General features: G+C 36.6%; 2 non-coding genes and 2 pseudogenes across 2 annotated transcripts; all 4 read left to right on the plus strand.

The window, feature by feature from the left end:
• The first annotated feature begins 6819 nt into the window (after window positions 1–6819).
• Window positions 6820–6935, plus strand: LOC119598808 (annotated as a pseudogene).
• An 878-nt stretch (window positions 6936–7813) lies between these two features.
• Window positions 7814–7932, plus strand: LOC119598765. The gene has a single exon (XR_005231007.1). It is a non-coding gene; the product is annotated as a 5S ribosomal RNA (ribosomal RNA).
• A 457-nt stretch (window positions 7933–8389) lies between these two features.
• LOC119598804 lies at window positions 8390–8505 on the plus strand (annotated as a pseudogene).
• Window positions 8506–9098: 593 nt separating this feature from the next.
• On the plus strand, window positions 9099–9217 carry LOC119598768. The gene has a single exon (XR_005231010.1). It is a non-coding gene; the product is annotated as a 5S ribosomal RNA (ribosomal RNA).
• The last annotated feature ends 104 nt before the right edge of the window (window positions 9218–9321 follow it).

The following is a 9321-nucleotide window of genomic DNA, read 5'->3' on the forward strand; positions in this document are numbered from 1 at the left end:
AAAAACTTTCCATAGGTAATAATGCAGTGGGAATTGAGTCGAATTTGGGGCCCTACTCCCGATCGGGGGACTGTGATTTTGGAGATGTCAGTGAATTATTGGAATTCATGGCAATGAAGTTTGGATAAAAGACAAGAACATTATATCAAAGTACAAAATATATGAGAAAGGGGGGAGCGTGGTTAAAGGGTGGGCAGGTTATACCCCTATTGCCAAAGATCATACCACGTTGAAAGCACCGTTTCGTCCGATCAGCGAAATAAGCAAAGGGTTTGGGGCGGTAGTACTTGGGGTGGGTGACCCCCTGGAACACCAGATCTTTGGATTTTTGAAGTTGAAATTGTATGATTTGTTTAGAGTATATACGCTCTTTTAATTAGGTAGACAAATCAATTGAAAATGTACTTCAATCAACAGGAAAAAAGAGCAAAATCAACGCCGTCGGGAAAAGGGAGAAGGACAGGGAAAACGAAGGATGGTGCTAGGGTTTAACTAGACCCAAATTGCAAACAGATTAAATCCCTCTAATGCAACCCGACTTACAGACGTGCCCAGACAGTTCCCTGTCCAAAAAGTTGGTTTTTTTTAAGTTGCGACGGAATACATAGAAGATAAGTTTCAATTTCCCTTTTTTCTATGTTGGCATATATTTTCTAGGTGGAGAAATGGAGCTAGCGATTTTTTTAAGCAAGAAACGAAAAAAGATTACTTTTCCCTTTGTGGGGGTTTTTTTCCCGAGAAATGTAGCTGTAAAGGGGGCATGACGGAATTTGAGCCCCAAATACAAACCATAGGAAACCCGGAATATAAATCGACAATGTGAAAAGGTATGATTGTGCGAGGGAAATTTCCCAAAGATCATACCCCGTGAAAGCCGCTTCTCGTCCGATCAGCGAAGTTAAGCAGCGTTGGGGTTTGGGCGACTTTGGTGGGTGACCGCCTGGGAACACCAGATGCTGTGGCATTTTTGAAGCTGCAAAATGTAGCATACAAAAATATAGCGTCTTTTTATTTCAAAAAAAAAATGAAAATACTTTAATCAAAAGGAAATAGAGTAAAATTAAATCTCGGGGGGGGGAAAGGGGCGAAAAAATGAAAACCCTAAAATAAAAAAACAAAAAGGTTTCCCCAAAACAAGGATTTCATGGATTTGTTCCTTTTTAAAAAAATTTATTCCCTAGGGGGCTTAGGGGATACAACCAGGAAAAAAAAAAATTGAAAAAAGTCCCCATGGAAAGGTATAAAGGAAAAGGAGTTTGTCAGGGAATTAAAGCTGGGTTGAAAGTTTGGGGGAAAAAGAGGGGGGTTTAAATCAAATTATTTAAAAGTCTGGGCAAGAAGTTGAAATTATACCTAAATTTAAAGTTTTTTCTTTTCCCATGAAAAAGTTTCTTTTAAAGGGAATAAGAAAACGTGTCTTAAAAAATTTAAAACCCTAACAAAAAGGGGGAAAAATTTTGCAAAAGTTCCCCAAATTGGTTTTACAATATTCGTTTTATTGTGAAAAAAATTTTAAAAAAATTTGTTTTTAAAAAAAAGAAATAATAAAAAAAAGCCCTCAAAAAGGGGGGAAAAGGGGGAAAAAAAGGGAAATTTCGGGGGAAAAGGGGGAAAAGGGGGGGTTTGGCAAAAAAAAACCCCCCTTAAACCCAATGTTTTCGGTTTTAGAATTTGTAATGTTGAATTGTTAGAAAAAAATCAATTAGTAAAAAATTAAAAAAAATAAAAAAAATATAAAATAAAGAAAAAGGGAAAAGCCAAAAGGAAAACAGGGAGGGGGGGGAAATTTGGCTTATTTTTTTATTTTCAAGAAAAAAAAATATGTTGTGGTAGTTGGTAAAAAAACAAAAAGATTTTTTGGGATACCCCCAAATTAAAAACATAAGAAAACCAAGGGAAAAAGGGAAAACATTTTAAAAGGGGGTTTTGGTTTTTGGGTCGCCCGACCAAACCATGAAAGAGTTTGTCGATGGAATTTTTGACGGGGGCGGGATTGGGTGGGTGACCCCGGGGAAACCCCAGGGTTTCAAAAAAATTTTGAAAAATTGTTGATTTTTAAAAATAACGTTTTTTTAAATTTTGGAAAAGTGGAAAAATTTAACAGGGGTGGTCAGATTTGTTAGCCGGGACATATTTTTCCTTTTCGTAAGTTTAATGCAAAAGTTTCTCATTTAAATTTTTTAAAAAACCCATTTTTAATATAACACATCTAAAAAGGAAAAAGATTCCCCTTAAAAAAAGGATGGCGAGTGTGGTTTCCATGGGGTGACGGATTTAAAATTCATTTTGATGTAGAATAAGGTTTAAAAAAGAAAAGTACATAACTAATAAAATTAAAAGTGGGGGGGGTTTTGGGGGTATGTTAATAAAATTGAAGTTCCCATAAAGAGCTTTTCAGACAATTTTTAAGAGGTTGGGGGGTTTTAGGTGGTCCCTGGCCCCCGATGCGGGTTTTAAATTTTGAAAGAGCTTTGTTAAAATAAGAGCTTTTATTAGTGGAAAATTAAAAATAAAACCCAACCCAAAAAAATAGAGTCAAATAACCCCGGGGGAAAAGGGGGAAAAGGGACCCCCAAAAGGGAAAATTGGGGGGGAGGGGACTCAATAAAAACAGAAAATTTTAAAGTAACCCGAACGGGAGGGGAAAAGGGGAAATAAGTTGGTTTTTTTTAAATTTCACAAAGACTAAGAAAAATCCCAAAAAATTTTTAAAAAAGGGTTAAAATTTTTAGGGGTGTTTTTTCCCAGCTTTTTTTAAAGTGTATAAATTTTCCTTTTAGGTGGGCAAAAATGAAAAATTTTCTTTTGGGTGGAATGCCCAAAAAATTTTGGGAAAGTAAAAAAGGGCCCCCAAAAAAAAAAACCATGGAAAAGGGGATTTTAAAAATGCCAAGATAAAATTTGGGGAGGGCCCCCTTCCCCGATCACAAGTTAACCCGCTTGGGTCTGGATTTAATTGGTGGGTGCCCCGGGGGGAAACACCAGATGCGGGGGATTTTGAATTTTTCTGTAAATTGATGCATTTTTAAATATAACCCTTTCTTATTTTCAAAGAAAAATGAAAAAATTTTAATAAAAATAGAGTAAAGCACTCTTTTGAGAGAAAACCCCCCCACAATGGAACAAAAGGGGGCAGATGAACATTTTTTAACCCCTTTTAAATAACCGATTAAAAAGAATCTAAAAAGGAAAAAGTTGAAGTTTCATAAATAGTAATTGATAAATTTGGGAAATACTATTTTCGACTATTTTGGAGTTAAAAAATTAGATTGGAATATGGAATTTTTTTTGATCAAGCAAACAAAGAAAAATATTGGGTGGGAAAAGCATTGTTAACTTTCATGTAACGTTTTTTCAAGATATCCCTGAAAAGTTTGTATGGAGTTAACACTTGGGGTTGGGAAAAAAAGGGGGGGGACCCCGGGGAAAAGATGCGGGCTTTTTAGAGTTCAAATGATTTTTTTTTGGGTAATGAGCTTTTTTTTTTTGTTGAAAAATAAAATAAAAATGTCTTAATAAAGGAAATGATCAAAGAAGCCCCCGGGGGGGGGGGAAACCCCCGAAACGAATGGGGGTGCGGGCGAAATGCCCAAGAAACGAAAAAACCCTTTTGTAAAGTTTACAGATTGCTCCAACATCCTCCAAAAAGGGGATTTTAATTTCGACGGAAGAAAAAACCCATAAGAAGGGGAAAGGGTTTCCTTTAATTTTGCCCCAAAATTCCCGGGTTCTTATTTGCAAAAAATGAAAAAACCCTTTACGTTTTTGGAAAGCTCGAAAAAATTATTAAAAGTGTAAAGGTATTTGCCCGAAAATTAACTTTAAACCCTTGGGCATTTCCGGAAATGCAAAAATTTTAAAACCCGGGGGCAAAAATCAACCCGATAGGTATTTGATTGGGGGAAAGGGAAAATGAAATTAAATTAAAAAGCCCCTTTTTTAAAAAGGGCGGTAAGAACTTGGGGGAAAAAGGGGGGGGGTAAACCCGGGGGAAAAAAAGGGAGGTTTGCATTTTGTTGTCCCCCGGGGGATTTAAAAAATTTTTTAGTGTTTTTTTTTTAAAAATTATTTTTAAATAAGAAAAAAAAAAATATTTAATAAAGGGAAAATGGATTTTAAAAACAAGGGGAAAAAGGGAAAAAAAGGGGCGGGGAACAATGGAAAACGGGGGGGGGGAAAGAAATGAAAACTTTTGATTAATTCCTTCTATGTAACGTTTTTACAAAAGAAAATATGTTTAAAGGGGGTTTTAATTTTTAAAAAAATAAATTAGAAGATATTAAAAAACATAAGAAAAAATGTAATTTTAATTTCTTTAAAAAAAAGATCACATGATTTTTAAAAAATGGGTTTGAAGTTTTTTTGGCTTTTTTTTAAAGCAGGAAAAAAAAAATGATGTGTGCTGTGTAGTTTTTTGAAAAATGAACAAAAAAATTTTGTTTGGGTGGTTTTTTTTGCCCATAGGACCAAAGGCTTTTTAAGGTTTGGAAAAGGAAAAAAGGGGAACAAAAACTTGGGATAAAAGTTTGCGTGGGAGACCGCCCCGTCAAACTTAAAAGCCCCGCCTGCACAGGGTTTAAAGCAGGGGGGTTCGGGTAGTATTGGGGGGGTACCCCTAAACCAGGCTTTTTTTTTTAAAAGTTTGAAATTGGGGTTTATTTTACAATAAGAGTTTTTATTTTGTAAAGAAAAAATAAAAAATTTTACAAATCACTAAAAAAAGAAATCAGATTTTTTTCATGATGACGTATAAATCCCTTACCGCTCAGTAACGGTAAAAAGGGCCCAGATTTCATGTCTAATCTTTTATTTTTTCTTGCCATTATCAGGGGTAAAAGAGGGAAAAGATTCGTAAAAAAAGGATGTTGGAAAAAAGGGCCCATGAAGGGTATTATTAAAATTATAAAGAAGGGGTCTGGAAGGTTTTTTTAAAAAAAAAAAAATGAAACCTCATAAAATTTGAAAAAGGTTGGGGCGGGGAATTAACCCCGGCTTGTTCCCCAAATTGAAAGTAACCCCGGGGAAAACCCCCCCTTTCTTGATCCCCCCCAAATTAGCAGGTTGGGTTGGCATCTTAGGGGGGTGGGAAACCAGATTTTTTTTTTAGAATGTTCAAAGTAGTTTGAACAAAAAGACCCAAAATGAGAAAAAAAACTGAAAAAATTCAACACAAAAAAATTTAAAAAAAGTAACCCGAAAAACGGGGGAAAGGGGGCCAAAACAGTGGTAAAATTTGGGGGGAAGGGGGGGGGGGGCAAGAATGAAAAATTTTAATTTTCCTTTAAGTAAAAATTTTTTCAGCGATAATAAAATTAGGATTAGTGGGGGTTTAAAAAATTTTTATATTAGGGGAATTCAAAAAATTTAAGCTAAAATGTAAAAACTATCAGTAAAAGAAAAGACTCACGACTGAGTTTTAGCAGTGAATTAGTGGCAGTTTGAAGTTTGTCTTTGATGTTCCATTGTAGTGTTCTAGACCCGGACAAAATTTGGTAGAAATGATTTGGTCGTCGTGTAAGTTGTACCGTGAAAACCCAAGGGAGATTTAGGTAGTAGCCAAATTTAGAAACCATAGGAAACCAGAATTAAAGAGACCATGGATAAATTTGTGATTGTGTGAAAAGAATCGCAAAACGATCAAAACCACGTTGAAAAGAAACGCTTCTCGTCGATCAGCGAATTTAAAAGCAGCGTTGGGTCGGGTCAGTACTGGATGGGTGACCGGGGAACACCAGATGCTTTTGGGGCATTTTAGAATGTTTTCTGCTAAATTGTATGCATTGTTTACAGCATATAGCAGTTTCTTTATTTGTGCAAAGAAATGAATGAAAATACATTTAATCAAATGAATAGAGTAATCAGCATTTCTGATGGACTGACTGACTATGATTTATTCCTCTATTACAGTAACGGTACTATGCAAGAGATGTGGTTTGCATGCATGTGTACACCGAATTTATAACCACATACATAAATCCGTCAGAACGCACAGTCTAAAAAAGGCTAAAGACTTGCATAGGTACAAAATGCAGTGGAAATTGAGTCAGAATTTGGGCCTTTAATCCGATCGTGGTCGACTGTGATTGTGGAGAGCCCAGTGATATAAATTGGAATGTCATGGCAATGAAGTTTGGAAAAAAAGACAAGTACATTATAAAAGTACATAAATATATGAGAATGGGGGGAGCAGTGTGTTAAGGCTGGTCAGTGTTATACGTATTGCCAACGATCATACCACGTGAAAGACCGTTTCGTCCGATCAGCGAAGTTAAGCACGTTGGTCTGGTCATACTTGGATGGGTGACGCCTGGAACACCAGATCTTTGGATTTAGAAGTCGAAAATTGTATGATTTGTTAGAGTATATACAGCTCTTTTAATTAGTGTAGAAATCAATTGAAAATGTACTTCAATCACAGGAAATAGAGTCAAGTCAACGCGTCGGAAAAGGGAGAGACAGCCCGAAAACGAAGGATGGTGCTAGGTGAACTAGACCAATGCAAACACGATTAAATCCCTTCTAATGTAACAGACTTACAGACGTGCTCCAGACATTCGTGTCAAAGTTGGTATTTTAGTGCGACGGAAGTACATAGAAGATAAGTTCCTAATCCTTGCTCTATCGTTGGCATATATTTTCTAGTGAGAAACTGGAGCCTTAGCGATTTAGAGCAAGATCGAAAAGATTCTCATTAGTGGGAGTATTGCCCGAGAATGTAGCTGTAACGGTGGCAGGTGAAGGAATTTGAGCCAAATACAAACCATAGGAAACAGAATAAAATCGACAAGTGATAAGGTAGTGATTGTGCGAGGGACAATTGCCAACGATCATACACGTGGAAAGCACGCTTCTCGTCCGATCAGCGAAGTTAAGCAGCGTTGGGTCTGGTCAGTACTGGATGGGTGCCCGCCTGGGAACACCAGATGCTGTTGGCTTTTTAGAATGCTGCTAAATTGTATGCATACCATGAAATATATAGCTGTTCTTTTTATATTACATAAAGAAACCAATGGAAATATACTTTAATCAAACGGCAAATAGAGTCAAAGTCAACGTCGTCGGAGAGAGGGAAAAAGAGAGCAGAAAACGAATGGAAAACACCTAGGGGGAACTAAAGTAAATGCAAACATTGATTGAATTCCTTCTATACTAGACGGATTTTACAGATGATAATACTGATAGTAGTGGTGATAATTGTGTTAGAAAAAAAGTCATAAATTAGTAATGAATGTACTAAACAATAGAAAAATGACTGTAATTTTAATAAGAAACCACTCCGATAGAGTTCAACAATAAAGATTTTGATAGTAAATTTGAAGCTTGTTTTGTATTGTTCTAGGGCGAGACATAGGAACAGATCGTGTCGCCTGTGTCTAAGTAAATGCAAACATTTGATGAATTCCCTTCTATGCTAGACGATTTTAAAAGATGATAATAATGATAATAGTGGTGGTTAATTGTGTTAGTAAAAACCAAATATTAGTAATGATATGTAGTAAACAATAAGAAAATTACTGTAATTTTAAGTTATCAGTTAAGAACGCACTCACATAGAGTTTCAACAATTGATGTTGATAGTAAATTTGAAGCTTATTTTGTTATGTTCGAGACAATAGGAAATGATCGTGTCGCCTGTGTATGATTTTATTAAGCAATGAATCAAAATGAGATTTGCTTCCCTTGGTGGTGAGCTTATTTGCTCATAGATGTAGGCGTAAGTGGATGGCAGGTCACAGGAATTTGCAGCCAAGAGAAGAAACCAGGAAAAACCCGGTAAACATTGTGATAAAAGTTGTGACTTGTGAGGAGACTCGCCAACGATCATACCACGTTGAAAGCACCGCTTCTCGTCCGATCAGCGAAGTTAAGCAGCGTTGGGTCTGGTCAGTACTTGGATGGGTGACCGCCTGGGAACACCAGATGCTGTTGGCATTTTAAAATGTCTGCTAAATTGTGTGCATTCTTTACAATATAGGGCAGCTCTTCTTATATTTGTGCAAAGAAATGAATTGAAAATATACTTTAATAAACTAGCAAATAGAGCAATCAGTATTTCTGTTCATGACTGACTGTATAATTTATCTCTACCTGCTTACAGTAACGGTAATAATAGTTTGCACCGATTTACGATGTTCCAATAACATACTCTTTTTCTTATGCACTATATACACAGGTCTAAAGAGGGCAAAAGACTTACGTTAGGCACACAAAGGTAGTGTCGCATGAGTTAGAAATGGCATACCCCCGATAGTGGTGACTGTGATTGTGGAGATGTCAGTGAATGAATGTCATGGAATGAAGTTTGTTATAAAAAGAAAATGTACATACACTAAATATATGAAAAAGGTGTGGGCGGTGAATTGAAGCTGGTCATGTTACCCTCACAATTGCCAACGATCATACCACGTTGAAAGCACCGTTCTCGTCCGATCAGCGAAGTAAGCAGCGTTGGGTCTGGTCAGTACTTGGATGGGTGACGCCTGGGAACACCAGATGCTGTTGGCTTTTAGAATGTCTGCTAAATTGTATGCATTTGTATTACAAGTATATAGCAGCTCTCTTATATTAGTGTAGACAAATAACTGAAATGTACTTCAATCAACAGGAAATAGAGTCAAAGTCAACGCCGTCGGAAACAGGGAGAAGGATCGGGCCGAAAACGATGGATAAAATCTAGGGGAGGGGGGAGGGGGGACTAGAGCAATTGCAAACACTTGATTAAATTCCTTCTAATGCTAATCAGATTTACAGACGAAATGATATAGGATGATAGTGTGCGTTAGTGTTAAAAAAATAATATAGTAATGATATGCTACTAAAGAACATCAGAAGATAAAATGTACTATATTTTTCTATCAGTCAAAGAAGACTCACGATGAGTTTAGCAGTGAATAGGTGGCAGTTTGAAGTTTGTCTTTGTATTGCCTTGTAGTGTTGTAGAGCCGACAAAGTAGAAAGATGATTTGTCGTCTAGTGTGAAGATTTTTGTAACCCAGTGTAAACCAAGGTGAGATTTAGGTAGTTAGCCGAAGTAGAAACCATAGGAAACCAGGAATATAAAGAGACATGTGATAAAAGTTGTGATTGTGGAACAATCGTCCAACGATCATACCACGTTGAAAGCACCGCTTCTCGTCCGATCAGCGAAGTTAAGCAGCGTTGGGTCTGGTCAGTACTTGGATGGGTGACCGCCTGGGAACACCAGATGCTGTTGGCATTTTAGAATGTCTGCTAAATTGTATGCATTTGTTTACAGCATATAGCAGCTCTTCTTCTATTTGTGCAAAAAAAAGAAAATGAATTGAAAATACACTTTAATCA

Source organism: Penaeus monodon, chromosome 41 (genome assembly GCF_015228065.2).
Source record: "Penaeus monodon isolate SGIC_2016 chromosome 41, NSTDA_Pmon_1, whole genome shotgun sequence".
NCBI classification, from domain to species: Eukaryota; Metazoa; Arthropoda; class Malacostraca; order Decapoda; family Penaeidae; genus Penaeus; species Penaeus monodon.